Here is a 7187-nt window from a genome sequence, read left to right on the forward strand (position 1 = left end):
CTTTCTCTGTTTTCTCTACTACTGCTTGTGCTACTGCTTTGACTAGTCGGCTGAAAGACAAGGCTAGACTGTGGAATTTTTACCTACTTTTCCTTTCAACACTTTGTTCCTCTACTGGCATGTCCTAGTTAATCTTCAAGCATCAACAATAACATGTTTCTTTAGCTATTTCAGTTTCCTTCACTCTTGCCTGCTTCTGCTTAAGTTTATGCAATCAAGTTACATTACTAAGAATGCCGTAATCTGCTCCCTCCCCTTCCAAATTAATATTTTCCCTTATGTATGTACTTTGTCAGTCACTTGTTATATGATTTGCTGACTTATGAATCCCAAACATGACTGGTTTGTGGGCATGCTATCATCATCTATTGTTATACATGACCAAACCTGACCCTTTCTAGGGCCATAGACTTCGTGCAATGTAAGCCCAAAAGCCCTGGCCCCTTTGTGTAACTGCTGATTCTGTGTAGTTTGAGTTTTATTACTACTGTTTTCAAATAACTCTTACCTCTTACTATTCTCAATCTAGTTTTAAATAAATCTCTATGTTCTGCACTTCCACTATATTCTTAGAACCTAGGTTCTACCCCTCTTGTGTGAGCCTTTCCTTGGGACCCTTGAGCTCCCTCTGAACTGGGACGCATAAGGGCTGGCCCTTCCGCACTACACTCATCTCTATCTTGTTAACCTGGGTGTAAGCACAGGCCGGGGTCCCTTGAGACCCTTAGGGAACTTTGACACACCCAGGTCTGAGAAAGGTTTTGAGCAACATTAACATTTGAGGTAGTTTATTCCATAACTCAGAGTTGAAGTCAGAATCAGGCTTCCTATGGTTGTTACTTTGTTTTTTTTACATTTTTTTCTGATGCAATTCGGTCTTTTGGTCTATAATAATTTGTAACAAATATTGGGGTTGGCTAGTGAAATGAGATGGGGTTATTATGCATGTCTTAGCTATTAGAAGGGTAGAGAACATGCCTATAGGATCTATTCTATTTTAATTCAAGTTCTGCATGCTTTACTTTCACACAAATAGAGATCATATCTATAGGATTAAAATCAGTATTTTTATAGAAATCATGCCTATAGGAATTTCACTTTAATAAAAAAAATCCTTCCTACTTCACTGCATGTTCAATTAGATACCATGCTTATAGGATCAAAACCAATCGTTAACACTTAGATACCATGCCTATAGGAATTGAAATTAGCTATTATAGAGATCATGTCTATAGGATATAAAACCAGTTTAATTAAAAATCAGTTTGACTCGTACTATTCTGAATCTAGCATGATACCTATTGGATCCAAATTGCCTATTTAAATTAACCACTTCTCTGCTGCATTCTTAATTAGTGATAGATATCATGCTTATAGGACATCGCCAATACACATTTAGGCAAGCCTTATGTAGTGGCTTAATAAAACTAGATTCGCCTTTGTTTAATTAGCAACCGCTACAACCAGCAGGCAGACCTGATTCGAACTTCTTATCTGAGTTATGTAATATATATTGTATGCTTCAACAATTAAAGCACCCTACCTTAGTACCTTTAAATTCTGACCCTAAATGTGTTTAAGTCATGCTATTTATGTGCTTTATTTGAGGAGGTATATATGAGCCTCTTAGTTGTTTATATGTTTCCCTTAATATGCAGTCCTACATGTTTTGTATGTTTCCTTAGTCTTTTTACCTTTAAAAACCAAGAGTCAGCCTAAAATCCTCCCTCTTATAGGAATGGTAGTCCTAAATCCCTCCGGGACTGTTAGGAATGTGATGGGTAATAGCATGCAATAGAGGTAGAGACCAATCTGTGCTTTAATACCTTAACGGGGTTGGAAGTGTAGATATGGATATGATGACCGGTGAGCTAATACCACGTGTATCCCTCTTCTGAGGAATGTCATACCGGGTATCACATTCATGTGATCCATATTGTAAATAAATCTAGGACCCCCTCCTTTTCTATTCTCAAGTATTTCTTGAAATGTAACTCTTTTTCAAAAATTCGCCTTTAATAATTGTTTTTTTTCAAACTCTTATGTGTTCAAACTTAAATCCCTTACTATTTGAGCCTATATTTGTCTATTGGCTAATTGTATGAAATTCACAAAAACTGTCTGGCCGGGAACCACACTAGTGGATCCTGAAGGGTGTCTAACACCTTCCCCTTAGGATAATTTCAAGCCCTTACCCTATCTCTGGTTATCAAACAAATTTATAAATGAATCCTATAGGTGTCCTAATGCACCTTAAATCATTAGGTGGCGAATCTTCAAATGCAAACCCAGTTCCCAAAAGGAATGAGTTGTCCTACCCCAAAAGATGTCATAAACCCGATTTTCCAATGTGAAGAGGGAAAAAGGGGGCGCGACAGCATGGCGACTCTGCTGATGATTTTAGGCTTTTACCATTTCAGATTATTTTGTGAATTTGTACCCCCTTTTCGTGCAATTACCTGTTTAAATTTCCTTAAGCCTTTAATTTCTTCTTCAGTTACGAAACTGACATGTCTTCTTTGTTTCTTTCCTTTATTGGCGCTTTAAATGATGGAACTGTTGTATTTATCGCTTTCTTACCATGCAAATGCATTCCAACATGCTTTTAATTATTGCATAATTATGCTCAACCTCATACTCCACTCGTACCAAACAAATACTATAGCAACGCTTATAATGAGTGGTTGCGCTCTTCCTATATTATTACCCCCTAAATTTGGAAAGACATATTTGCGGTATAACCAGTCAATCAGCGGTGCAGTCAACGGTTCCGTGCCTTCCCCCTTGAGTTGTTCGCTCAAGGGTACCAGTCTAAAACCCCATAGAAACCTTACTCTATTCAAATTCTGCATGCATAATGGTTAAACCTAGCCGGGTCAGTTATGTGTCCGCATAATGATCCTTTAAGATAGCCTCGACCAAAAGTCCACCGGATTTCCCTAAACCCAAACGGACGTCGTCACATTCTGTGCATTTATTTGGAGAACTAAATGCTTCATGCTAATTGTTGGTATTAAATAGTCGAGTCTGGTGGGGGTAAGGGCCTAACCTTATTTGTTTTGCAGAAATATGAGGCACAAAGTCCCTGGATTTGGCATGGTCACCAACATCCACCCAAGACTGCTAATCTGGTGGAAAGATCTTCACTCTAGTGATCAAACTCTTATCCGAAAATATCTGGAAAATCTACCATCCCTTCTGGAGATCCAACCTAATGACAAGATCATAGAAACTGCCAGACTGTTTTGGGATTATGAAAGGGCTGTATTCCGCTTTGGGGACATTGAAATGGCACCCTTGCTATGGGAGATAAGAGGATTGGCCGGTCTAGTGTGGTAAACTCCGTGTTTGTTAATGCTTGAGAACCGTAAGGGCAAGGGCTTCCTCAAAATGATGGGTCTGAAGAAAAATCCAGAATTGACATGCCTGAAGGAACCCTACATCCCTTTTGACTATTTGTATGAAAGGTACGGTCACAGTAAATCCTACCGTACCTACCCTGATGAGTTTGCCATCACATCCTTGGGGCACATTCATCGTAGGATTTTCGTCTTCAGGTTTTGTTTCCTGGGTCTGATCGTGATTCCGATGAAGAAGGCAAGAATCCAAACCAGGATGGCTATGGTAACTAAGACCCTAATGGAAGGAATTGGTGGGCAGCCATTCAGCATCATGCCCATGATCATTGTGGACATATACCGAGTCTTGGAGAAGTGTCAACGAGGAGTGAAACACTTCGAAGGCTACAATTTATTACTTCAACTCTGGCTCATAGAGCATCTCCAAAGGAGCGAATACCGACAAGAAATTTAGCGAAGGGATTGGGATGATCACATCGCTTCCTATCATCCAAAGCGAATGAATTACATCCCCAATATGTTCGCTCAGCCTGAGGATGCCAAAGGATGGTTGAAGCTATTTGATAATCTGACTGAAGAATAGGTTCAATGGATGTTCGAGTAGTTTCCGACCGAGGAGTTCATCGCCCGATCCAGAGAGGCACCTTTCCTGATATTAATTGTTCTGAGAGGAACATACCCTTACGTCCCTCTCGGAGTTATAGGGCAAGCTGGTATGAAGCAAGTTATACCCAGGGTCGACAAGATGAGTCACTTTCAGGCTGACTTCCAGAATGATGATTGTTGTTACAAGTGCCAAGTTCAGCATATGTGGCACTACAAGATCATAATGGGTAGAGATACCATCGAACCAGACAGGTATCATGATGGTTGTGCTCCTTTATACTCCGATTGATTGGAAGACAATCATGATGGTCTAGGCCAGCCAGGGTTTGCTTGAGGTCATAGGATTATAGATGAAAGGGCCGAGGCACAAGTCAAATACAATCAACTGCACAAAGGGTCCGGACGAAAGCGAACACCGTGAGATACAAGAGTCCAACCAGAAGTTGATTGAGGAATGGAAGGACATGGCTGTCAGTGCCAACAAGCGACTAGGATACTTAGAGCGAGGCAAAGTGTAATTGGAGAGAAAGTTTCTCAAAAGGGTCGAAGATTGTCAAAATGCTGAAAGGACCAAAGGCGGACATCTAGCCAGAGCCTACCTGTTGCTAGGACATCGCGAGTTAGGGAAGCTGTTCGACAGAGCCAAGGATGCCGAATCTGGGGAAGGTCCTTCTGGGACCAAATAGATAGGAGTTTATCTTTTCACTATATAAACTGTAATAAGGCCCATGGCCATTAGTGACTTTTATTTCCCGTTTATTTAATTTCAATTCGGGATTCATCTGCTTTTTTATCAATAAAATGAGACATTTAACATCCTAAGTTCTCCAAATTAATTTGTCACTAGGCCTACCTCGGGCATAAAGAGGTCCCCAAATTAGGACGCGCTTTATATTCCCGAACTATGTATTTAAATACTGCAATACTTTTTATGATCCTCACTAACTTGGTTACCTTTTTTTTTATTCTTTGTTTTTGTCTTTATTATTCTCTTCCCTGAAGGTTAGTTCATGCACTCTGGCAACATCATCCTATTCCACGAGATCCAGGGGCCCTCCACCCACTCCTTCACTTAGTCCTGTCAAAAACAAGAATAAAGGCAAGATGGAAGATTTGAACAACATCAGAAAGGAGAATCCAACTGAATGGGTAGAGGCAACTAATGGCCATGGTACTCAGGTTCCTAAGGAGAATGTATCCCAACTTGAACAAAAGTTGTTGAAATTCCAAGAAGAGCTCGATCAGGTTCGAAATCTGGCAAGCCTGTCATTTTCCCTCAGCACCCAAGATATCAACTTTCCCAATACTCAAAACCCTACACCTCCTCAAAACATCCCAAAGCAACAGAATCATCCCGCTCCTCACCATCACATTATTCCACCAAAGACCCAGTGCAACACCTGCCATACCCCAAACAATACTCCACAACTCATCCCAGAACCCCAAAACTCCACAAATGACAATTTTCACATCCACCATAACACCCCTATCTACGTGGAGATCATGCCACACTCCACCCAACCTATCTCAAGGACACTTGAGTCAGATGAAAAGGATCTGCTTATCAGAAACCTGGCTGAGGAACTTGAGAAATTGACTAGTCGGATTCAGGGCATTGAAGGAAGTAAAAGAATTGATGGGCTGAACTACGATGATCGCTATATACAACCTGATGTCAAAATGCTAGAAGGGTACAAACCTCCTAAGTTCGAGATGTTTGATGGTAGGGGTGATCCAAGAGTCCATTTGAGGACGTACTGCGACGAGCTGGTTGGAGTATGGATAGACGAGAGAATCCGCATGAAGCTGTTCATGAGGAGTCTGAAAGGAGATATGTTGTCCTAGTTCATCAACCAAGATCCAAAGAAGTGGTCAAGCTGGGTAAGCATGGCGTCCAACTTTATGGACATGTTCAGGTTTAACATAGAGAATGCGCCGGGTGTGTTCTATATTCATAATCTAAAGAAGAAGACTACAGAAATGTTTCGCAAGTACGCCACTCGCTGGAGGTCCGAAGCTGCTAAGGTCAGACCTGCCTTAGAAGAGGAACAAGTTCTTTGTCCAGGCCCAAGACCCATAATACTATGAGCGATTAATGATGATTGAAAGCCACAAATTTTCCGACATTATCAAACTGGGTGAAAGAATTGAAGAGGGTATGAAAAGCGGTATGGTTACAACCTTCAAGGCCTTGCAAGCTACCAATAAGGCTTTATAGTCTGGTAGAGTGTCTAAGAAAAGGGAGGTGGGAGCCGTAATGTTTGCACAGAGGATCAAATCTCCCATCAAATACCACACTTACCCAACACCTCCACTCATATATCAGCCAACTCCGAACTACCAAACACCCTCACCCCCATACCAAGCTCCACCACCAACTTATCAATCACCTCCACCTCCCACATATCAACCTACTTCACCCAAATACTCCCAACCCCCTCACATCTACCAAACCTATAATTCTCAACCATCCCACTATCAATCACCTCCTGCATGCCAAAACTTCCCTAGACCTCGACCTAATTTTGATCGCAAACCCCCAAAACAGTATATAGCCATTTCCGAACCCATTGACTAGTTGTACAAGAGACTCAAAGTTGCTGGTTATGTCACCCCCATCCCTGCTGCAACCCCTATAAACCCTTCTCAGTGGGTTAACCTAAACAAATCCTGTGCATACCACTCCGACATGAAAGGGAACACCATCGATGAATGCTGTTCCTTGAAAGACAAGATTCAATCTTTAATTGATAACAAGATTATTGTGGAAAAGGAACCCACTCCAAATGTCCGCAACAACCCTCTGCCAGACCATAAAGGTGGAGGTATCCACATGATTGAAATAGAGGAGGGATCAATCGGGTTAATCGCAGAAGGTTATGACCTAAAGAAGCCAATAGTTACTCTCAATCCAATCATAATCCAAATATAACCGTCTGAGGATGCTGAGGTGAACTTGTCTGTACCACTTGAATTTGAAGCAACATCGTCCGCAAAGACACCAACTCCAATTGAGGTTGAATACATGTCTCCGGCAAATGCACCCGCACCATTCGAGGTTGCAGTTCTACCACCCAAGGCACACGCTCCATTCGGAGTGAGGTTAGCGACGCCAATCCTAGTGGCAATGTTGACCATGACACCATTCCATACAAAGGTTGTACCCTGGGACTATATAGCCGAGGCAAGGAGGAATGGCAAGGTCAGTTTTGAAGAGACTGT

Source organism: Nicotiana tabacum, chromosome 6 (genome assembly GCF_000715075.1).
Source record: "Nicotiana tabacum cultivar K326 chromosome 6, ASM71507v2, whole genome shotgun sequence".
Classification (NCBI taxonomy): Eukaryota; Viridiplantae; Streptophyta; class Magnoliopsida; order Solanales; family Solanaceae; genus Nicotiana; species Nicotiana tabacum.